The sequence below is a fragment of the Erpetoichthys calabaricus genome, chromosome 11, assembly GCF_900747795.2.
Source record: "Erpetoichthys calabaricus chromosome 11, fErpCal1.3, whole genome shotgun sequence".
NCBI classification, from domain to species: Eukaryota; Metazoa; Chordata; class Cladistia; order Polypteriformes; family Polypteridae; genus Erpetoichthys; species Erpetoichthys calabaricus.
Window position 1 is genome coordinate 77,731,338 of NC_041404.2, and position 10,961 is coordinate 77,742,298.

The window sequence follows — 10,961 nt, forward strand, 5'->3', positions numbered from 1 at the left end:
ATAAATATCTATACAAGATGCATTTTCTAAAAGAGACAGAACTTTATTTGTCCCCAGGGGGAAATTTGGCTTTTTACAGAAGCTCTTTAAGGAAATAAATACATAGATAGATAAATAAATAAAACACACACACATACACGCACACGCACACACACACACACAATCGACTGAACACATTGCAAAATAACTAAAAAGGAAGAAAATTTTGAAAAGGAAGAAAAGTTCAGACTTAGCTGTCACAGTCCCAGTGAGGCCTTACGCATACATATTGCTGTTGGCATAAAGGAGCCCCCATAGCTTTCCAAGACATACTTCTGCTGAATGATTCACTGGCTAAAGTGTTAGTGTGTCACAGAGAGGATGTGTAGCATTGTTCATAATGCCACTCAGTTTTGTTTTCATTCTTTGATCCTCTACTGCCTCCAGGGGGCCCAGAGTGCATCCCATAACTGAGCCTGCCCTTTAAATTAGCTTTTTGGTTCATTTTGCCTCTTTTGAAGTGATGTTAGCAGACCACCACACTACACCGTAGGAAATGCCACAGGCCATCACAGAGTTGTAGAAGATGTGAAGGATTTTACCCATTTAAAGAGGGCAGAGGATACAGTAAGATAATCATTGCTCAAATAAATTTGAAGCACCAGATTCCATCATTTTTCTTTTCTATTTGACAGAAATATCTGGTACCTTTTTGCAACTTACTTGTGTGCCTTCTTGCACATTTCTATATGCATTGTTTTGCTGAAATATTTTACAGACTAATGGTGATTACTGTACTTCTGTGGAGGTAAGTGCACAAACCAAGTGTTGGGTTGTCTGATGTAAGACTGATATTTTTCCCCTCAACCCCATGTTAATATCAAGGGCCTCTTAAGCATTGTAACATCACATGCACTTTTTATTTCATGCCCCTCAGTTGTTATTAAAAGCAACCAACTTAGCAGTACATTTTTTACCTCATGATTGTTTTCACCCCAGCTGACCTGTGCCAGTCTGAACATGACACCATTCTGCTTCTCACAAGTTTTTTCCCATATCTACAAAGAACAGAGACCCACCCATATAATAAATGTTGGAACTGAAGGATTTTAATTTATTTATTTTTTGCAAATTTGCCAATTTACTGAGATAGCATTTCCATGGTTTTAAATGTTGACTGCAATGATACAGCCTTTACAGCTGTCAAGAATGGAGTGTGTCAAAGAGATAATGAGGCACCAGGCATTAGAATTAATAGTTTTTTTCTTTTTGCATTCCTTCTTTCTTGTACTTTTCAGTTTAATATTGGCTTGCTTCTGCTTTTGATGTGTTGCACAGTTAGTGTAATTAACTATTCATTAAATATATTTTGTAACAGATAAAATACCAATAAGGTCAGCACTAAGAAATGTAGCATAAAGTTTAATTTCACTCATGTCATAGGCTCTGGTTTTCATCTCACTTTCAGTGCTATCTCTGCATTAGGGGTGACCAACAATCAGTGTGCAATATAAGTAACTAGCAAAATACTCGCGCTTCGCAGCGGAGAAGTAGTGTGTTAAAGAGGTTATGAAAAAGAAAAGGAAACATTTTAAAAATAACGTAACATGATTGTCAATGTAATTGTGTTGTTATTGTCATGAGTGTTGCTGTCTTATATATATATAATACTAGCAAAACACCTGCGCTTCGCAGCGGAGAAGTAGTGTGTTAAAGAGGTTATGAAAAAAAAAGAAACATTTTAAAAATAACGTAACATGATTGTCAATGTAATTGTGTTTTCATTGTTATGAGTGTTGCTGTCTTTTATATATATAATATACACACACACTCATAAACATACAGTATATGTACATATATATACATATCTACATATACACATATCTACATATATATACATATACACATCCACATATATATACATATATGTATATATATATATATATATATATACACATATCAACATATATATACACACATACATAAACACACACATATACATACACACACACATATATATATATATACACATATACATATATATATATATACATATATATATATAACATAATATATAATATATATATATATATATATATATATATATATATATATACACACAGACACATATATATATATAAATATTTACATATCTACACATATACACATCTAGATATATATACACATATATACATATGTACATATATATATATATATATATATATATATATATATTATATATATATATATATATAGACATACATACATAGATAGATTGACACATATATACTGTATATACATATGTACATCTATATATATGTAATTGTGTTGTCATTGTTATGAGTGTTGCTGTCATATATATGTATATATATATATATATAATATATATATATACTATATATATAATATATATATATATTTATATATATAGCAAAAATACCCGCGCTTCGCAGCGGAGAAGTAGTGTGTTAAAGAGGTTATGTAAACATATATATATACTACATATACATATATACATATATATAACATATCTACATATACAGATATCTACATATAGCAAAATACCCGCGCTTTGCAGCGGACAAGTAGTGTGTTAAAGAGGTTATGTAACTATATATATACATAAACATATATACATATATATACATATCTACATATACACATAACTACATATACATACGTATATATACATATACACATCCACATATACATATATATATATATATATACATATACAAATTTACATATCTACATATATATATATAAATATAGACATACATATATACATACATACATTCATATATATATATATATATATAGTATATAGTATATACTGTATATATACATATCTACTTATTGGCTCCTGTATTTAGGATATAGCGGGTTGGATAATGGACGGATGGACATCTGTATGCATAGCCCTAAGTGCCCGTTTTCATTTTTTTTCTTTCTTCAGTAATATTTCAGTAAACCCCGGAGCTTGTCAGTTCAAATCCTGGTACTGACACACTGTGTGACCCTGAGGAAGTCACTTCACCTGCCTGTGCTGCAAAAAACAAAAGTAATGTAACAAATTGTACCTCAGATGTTGTAAGTTGCTGGAATAAAGGCATAAGTAAAATAGATAAATATTTATTATACACATAGGAACTATCATTTATTTTCAGTTAAGTCATCTGCAGCAAACTTTTATAAATGAGGGTTTCTCATTTTTAGATAGTGCAAAACTGTTTCTTCTTCATTGACGTTTTCTCTTGGAGAGCTTTTTTCATTTCATTGAAAATTAAAGCAGCAGCTGCCAAAATATGTAGCTTTCTTATTAATTTTTCAACATGTGTAAAATAAATGTATAAAGTAACATTAAGGTTTAAATACTGGTTATCCTTTTACACGAAAATATTACTAAAGAGATACAAAAAAAGTAAAATGGATATGTTCTTTTTCTTTAAGGAGATTAAATATTACTGAAGAAAGAAAAAAAAATTAAACAGCCAAATGGGGCTATGCATACGAACTTAAAAGGTTTAAATAAAACAGAATATATATTTTATTTTTACTTGCTTAACTTGTGGAGGGTGTATCCTGTAGCAAAGCCCTAACTTTTTTTCGTGAAAGCCTGTTTCAGTCAACAAGTCTTAAAAAAAACGTGTAAAGATATTGACAATAAGCTAAGCAAACCCAGGAAGACATGGAATCGTTTAAATCAAGTATCATTACATCTTCCTTTCTTAAAGAGAAGTAAGGCAGTACTTATAAGCTTACATATTTATATATAGACATACATACATATATATATATATATATCTATATCCGAAGCCGTGCAAGCACACTCTTGAGAATGCAACGTATAGTTGTACAGAAGAAAAAGCAATCTTGCCTCAAATGAATGACAACCTTTTGTAGGTCTATGAACTTAATTTTAAACTTTAGGTTTACGCGCAACCTTTTGTAGGTCTATGAACTTAATTTAAACTTTAGGTTTACGCGGTGCTTTCTTTCCGAAGTACCTGCACTCATGAATATGTCTGTATGTGTCAGTCGGTCAAATCCACGCGCTTCGCACCGGCGAAGTACCGCTTTTAAATTTTTATTAAGAAGAAAATAAAACCTTTTTAAATTGAGGGAAAATATACTAATAACAGTTTGTTAAGGATCTGTTTTTTTGTGAAGCTGCCTTTACTCGAGTGATCACTTCGACCTGACTTGGTGGCCAACTATAAGCGTTACCTGGTAGGTAACCACCCATACAATCAGATTGTGAATCAGACTACGAATGCCGTGAATGTAATTACACACTCACTGCACTTGCTTACGGTAATCGAACCTCGGACGTCAGCGCTAGAGGGGCTTAGCAGCGGTGAAGTATTGCTTTTAAATTTTAATTAAGAACAAAAGAAAACCTCAGAGGTTCGATTCCCGTAAGGGAGTGAAGTGAGTGGCCGGTTACCTACCAGGTAACGCTTATGGTTGGACAGCAAGTGACGTAACATCAGCCACGGTGAATTTCCCATTGGGATTAATAAAGTATCTATCTATCTATCTATCTATCTATCTATCTATCTTCAGTTGTGAGAAGCAGATCATAGAATGATTGAAAATAGTTTTGCATTTACCTTTTTTGTAAAAGGCGAGCTTTTAAGCCTGATAAATCACCCCGTAAATGCAGACGTTTAATTGCACGTGTTAATATGTATGCTTACACAGTATTAAAAGACACTCAAAAATTAACGTCATTTACCATCAGCCACAGTGCCTTCAGTTGTGAGAAGCAGATCATAGAATGATTGAAAATAGTTTTGCATTTACCTTTTTAGTAAAAGGCGAGCTTTTAAGCCTGATAAATCACCCCGTACATGCAGACGTTTAATTGCACGTGTTAATATGTATGGTTACACAGTATTAAAAGACAGTGAACAACGTCATTTACCTTTGTTCCCGCGTTTGATAAAAGGCGAGCTTTTAAGCCTGAGAAATCACCCCGTAAATGCACACGTTTAATTGCACATGTGTTAATATGTATGCTTACACAGTATTAAAAGACACTCAAAAATTAACGTCATTTACCTTCGTTCCCACGTTTGACTCGTGCTGTAAATCTCTTCCTTGTTTTTAGTTCACGTGATTACATAGGAGGCGTGATGACGCGATACATGACTCCGCCTCCTCCATTAGAGTATATGGACAAAAAACATGTTCCAGTTATGACCATTACGCGTAGAATTTCGAAATGAAACCTGCCTAACTTTTGTAAGTAAGCTGTAAGGAATGAGCCTGCCAAATTTCAGCCTTCCACCTACACGGGAAGTTCGAGAATTAGTGATGAGTCAGTCAGTCAGTCAGTCAGTCAGTGAGTCAGTCAGTCAGTCAGTGAGTCAGTGAGGGCTTTGCCTTTTATTAATATGTATAGATAAGCCCCCCTCAGTAAAATGTTCACAACAACTTCCAACTTAATTATCTTTGTCCAATTTTCTATCATATATTCAAATATCTTATCCCATAATATATTACAGTGTCCTCCATAATGTTTGGGACAAAGACACATTTTTCCTTGATTTACTCCTCTGCTAAAATTTCAAATCAAACAATTCAGACATGATTAAAGTGCAGATTGCAGACTTTAATTTAATTGTATTTGCATACATTTCAGTCACATCATGTAGAAATGACAACACTTTTTTATACATGGACCAGACCCCCCTCCTTCCATTTCAGGGCACCATAATGTACAGGACAATTGGCATCTAAGGTGTTTGTGATTACTCAGGTGTGTTTCATTGCTTCATTAGTGCAGACATAAGATACCAAGGCTTGCTTCTACCATTAGGAGTCTGTAGTTGCCATTGTTCAACAGGAGGACAACAGCTGTGGCAATGAAAGCCAAAGAAGCCATTATGAGACTGATAAAAAGAATAAAACCATTAGAGACATTATCAAAATCTTAGGATTACCTAAATCAACTGTCTGCAATCTCATTTAGAAGAAAGAATGCACTGATGAGGTCAGTAATTACAAAGGAATGGTAGGCTATGGAAGACCTCCACTGCTGATGACAGAAGAATCCTCACTATGGTAAAGAAAAAGCCCCAAATACCTCCCCAACACATTAGAAACTGTCTTCAGCAGGAAAATGTGGATGTGTCAGAGAGTACTATCCACAGAAGACTTCATGAACAGAAACACAAAAGCTACACTGCAAGAAAAATAGGATGGTCAGATTACAGTTTGCAAAAGAGAACTTAAAAGAGACTGCTTTCCAAACAAGAAGCCCTGGATTACTAAGGAGCTAAAAGATCTCCAGAATGAGAAAAAGACTGCATTCAAATCTGGTGTCAAAGAGGATCTGAAGGATATACAGTGTATGCTAAAGAAAAAGCTGAGTGAAGGAAAGGAAGCTTACAAAGCTAAAACAGAAAATAAACTCACTCAGAATAACATGAAGGATGTCTGGAATGGACTGAGTATACTGTAATTACTGCACTCGAGCAATCTGGGGCTCAGGTAGTAGAAGGGGGTGTGGACAAAGTTAACACTCTGAACCAATTTTTTTAATAGATTTTCCCTCCAATTGTCACCTTCTTACAATTACCAATCTCCACACACCATCCATACTACATCAATAACTACTACCACATCAACTGTAATGGCCAATGACAAGTTCACCTCTGACCATTAGTGTGGACTGTTCATAACTGACCAAGTATGGAGAAAACTGAGGAAGCTACACACAGGAAAAGCAGCAGGACCAGATGGAATCAGTCCTGGAGTTCTTAAGGTCTGTGCTGACCAACTTTGTGGTGTCCACTGTCACCTATTCAGTCTGTCCCTAAGACTTTGGAAAGTGCCACTGCCGTGTAAAACATCCTGCATTGTTCCTGTTCTAAAGAAGGCAGGCGTCTCTTCACCCAATGACTACAGACCAGTGGCACTTATGTCTTACATCATGAAGACCTTTGAAAGACTGGACCTGGACTAAATGAGTTCTCTTGTGGTAGACCATCTGGACCCACTGCAGTTTTCCTATTGGACAAAGAATAGAGTGGAGGATTCAATAATCTATCAGCTCTGCAAGGCTTATTCTCACCTGGACAAAGCTGGCAGCATTGTGATGATTATGTTTTTTTTATTTCTTCAGTGCCTTGAATACCAGCCAGTTATGCCTGTTAAGGGGTAAACTCAGAGATATGCATGTGGATGAGTCTATGGTGTCCTGGATAATGGACTTTCTGTCAGGCAGAATGCCGTCTGTGGTACTTAAGGGCGATGTTTCTGATACAACACTGGAGAATCACAAGCAACAATCCTATCTCCTTTTCTCATCACTCTGTACACCTCAGACTATAATAAAATGGGAAATAAGCATAAGCCAAGGAACAAATCCTTCCAGTATCATAACAGCACTAAAATATGTGAATTATAGTTTTTTTGTATTTGTGGCTTATGCCTTATGTTTCTTGTTTCAGAATCAAGACAACATGGAAATAAAAAGCTACAAAATCAAGTTATTATCTATACTAATAAAAGGCAAAGCCCTCACAGACTCACTCATCACTAATTCTCCAACTTCCCGTGTAGGTAGAAGGCTGAAATTTGGCAGGCTCATTCCTTACAGGTTACTTGCAAAAGTTAAGCAGGTTTCATTTCAAAATTCTACGTGTAATGGTCATAACGGTTGACAACGTTCGCCATGTTAAACTTTCTTATTTATGGTGCCATCTTCACGAAATTTGGTAGGCGGCTTCACAAAACCGATGTATGTACTTATTTCAGTGGTATGACGCCACTGTCACCATATTGAACTTTCCAATGGTCTTTGTTACTTATGGGCCGATCTTCAAGAAATTTGGTACGCGGGTTCCCAACGCTAACTTCTTTATTTGTCTTCTGTACAGTGCACAAAGCACCCTCCACTCCACACTCATAAATCACTATTCTCTCTTCAATAAATCAATCCTCCTCGCCCAGAAACGTCGCCACCCTACCTCCCAGCTCAGCTCAGTGTACTGGGCTTCCTACAATCCTTTTATAGCCCCTAACCCGGAAATGGTTCCTGGCACAACCCACAAGTCCGTTTCCTTCCGGGTCAGGGCAAACAGTCCTCTTCTTCATCCCGGGAGCACGTTGTTTTCTTCAGTCACGTGACTGTGATGCACTCCCAGGTTATAGGGCACGCAAGAGTCCACTAGCCCCCCTACAGCGACTCCCGGTGGCCCCCAAGGTATCCAGCAGGGCTATGTGTATAAACTACAAAGTCCATGTGGCCCTGCTGGATGTCGGGGCACCATCCTGCTGTCCGGAGGGCTCCTCCTAGCGGCCTGGGGGTGGCGACCAGAGTCCATAGCCTGTCGTCCATCACAATATATATCTACATATACACATATCTACATATACATATATATACATATATACATATACAGTAATCCCTCACCTATCGCGGGGGTTACGTTCCAGAGCCCCCCGCGATAGGTGAAAATCCGCGAAGTAGCGACCTATATTTATTTGATTATTTATACATATTTTAAGGCTTTATAAACCCTTCCTACACTCTTATAAACCTTTCTCACTCTCTTGTTAACCTTTCCCACGCTCGTATAAACACTTCATATGCTCTTAAACACTTTCTACATTCTTAAACACCTCAGACCAACACTGCACACTGCACGCAGCGATCAGACGTCAATGTGTCTGCACTCGCTTTGTGAAGGGGGGCAGCTGAGCTCACTCTGAGCAGAAATGGACTTTGTGCTGCTTCTGCCAAAATGCCTGCTTGTCACTCTGCGCGTTCGGAAGGAGAAGTGTGTGTGTGTGTGTGTGGGTGTGTGAGAGCTGAATGCACCTTCGCTCAAACCCCCCCTCCCCGGAAGCGCAGTACGCTCCTGCCACTTCGCATTGTCAAGGGGGTGGGGAGCTGAATGAACGCTAAGGAGAAGTGGACTTTGTGCTGGCTTTGTGCTGCTTGTCGCTCTGCGTGTCAATAATTTTAAGCCTGTACATCACCAATTTTCCTGTCTCACTGTCTTGTCTTGCGTGAAGTTAAAATGTTTTATAATAGTGAGATGTTACTCATATCCTTAGCCCGACATCCACATATCATATGTGTTAACAAAGTGTGTTTTATAAGTTTACATGTGTTTAAAGCATGTGGGATGGGTATTTTAAGGCTTAAACTATAAAAATGTTTATTTATATGGTCTTTCTATATCGCGTATTTTCTCCTGTTGCTGATGGGTCTGGAACATAACTTCCGCGATAGGCGGGCAATCACTTGTATTTAAAAACCCGCGAAGTCGTGAATCTGCGAAAAGTGAACCGCGAAGTAGCGAGGGATTACTGTATATACATATACACATCCACATATATATACATACATGCATACATACATACACACACATATATATAAATATATATATATATATATATATATATATACACACAGACACATATATATACATATATATTTACATATCTACATATATACACATATCTACATATATATATACATCTACATATATACACATATCTACATATATATACACATCTACATATATATACATATCTATATATATATATATATATCTAGACATACATACATACATACATACATTCACACATATATATATATATATATGTAATTGTGTTGTCATTGTTATAAGTGTTGTTGTCATATATATATATATAATATACACACACATAAACATATATATATACATATATATATACACAAATCAACATATATATATACACATACATATACACACATACATACACACACATATACATATATACATATACACATACATACACATACATATATATATACACACATACATACATACATACACATATATATATATATATATTTACATATCTACATATATATACACATATATATACATATCTACATATATCTAGACATATATATATATATATACATACATACATTGGCATATATATATATATATATATATATATATATATATATATATGTTACCGGCAATGTATGAAATGAAGGCATTCTATAGAATGCCTAGGCAATGTATAGAATGCTGAAAATTAGATGTCAGAATGTGAAACGATTAATATTTTCTAGGCATTCTATGCACTGCCAAAAGACAATACTTTGCCTAAATAGCATTTGCCATTCTATATAATGCCTATGTATTACATACAATGCCTAGGGAAAATATATATAATATAAAAATAATTTGGATATTTCATACTTTGCCTAAACACGCCTGCCTGCATTTCATACATTGCCGGTGACATATATATCAAAATACCCGCGCTTCACAGAGATGAAGTACTGCTTTAGAATTTTTATTAAGAAGAAAAGTAAACCTTTTTAAACTGAGGGAAAATGAATCAATAATTATTTGTTAAGGATCTCTCTGTGTACCATGTTGTCAGTTCGCCCCTCCGGTTGTAATATGACCAAGCTGTGTGCTGAGCTTACTCTTGAGCATGCAACGTACAGTTGGCCATGTGAAAAGCAGTCCTGCCTCAAATCAATGGCAACCTTTTGTAGGGTCTGTCCCTGAGACTTATTAATTGTCATTGCGAAGCAGAGCCTTAGTGGAAATTGGAGGCGTTTGAATTGAAATGGGAGATCAGAGGGTATAACGGGGATGCGAGGAATAAAAACTCTCTCCCCTGAGCCACCGCCAGTAAAAATAGTTGCCTCAATGAGGTTCTTTTGCAGACACGTGACCTGAAGTCTCGTGCCGTCACAAAGTTTCAGTGGCTGTATGCAAATCCACAATCGGTTTCATAATGTTTTCGTACCTTATCAATTGTGTAATGTGTTTTTTGAACAGGTTTGATTCATCGAAGTGATCACTCCTGCTGCGTTCAGTCACTTCATGTGAGCCGCTCTCTTGTGTGATGTTGTGATGTCCATGGGTTTATTTAATGTTAGCTAAGACCCGGCAGTTAAAAGTTTCTCGCTACAGCAATTTTAACTCTGTTACAAAGTGATCCAAACTGTC

The 10,961-nt window shown here is 35.9% G+C and overlaps 1 long non-coding RNA gene across 1 annotated transcript in view; it reads right to left on the reverse strand.

The window, feature by feature from the left end:
• Positions 1-10,625, reverse strand: part of LOC127529622 (uncharacterized) — a 32,314-nt gene extending 21,689 nt beyond the window's left edge. Inside the window, exon 1 of the long non-coding RNA XR_007936248.1 lies at positions 10,493-10,625. This is a non-coding gene — a long non-coding RNA (uncharacterized LOC127529622). The remainder of the gene's footprint in view (positions 1-10,492) is intronic.
• Between the last annotated feature and the right edge of the window lie 336 nt (positions 10,626-10,961).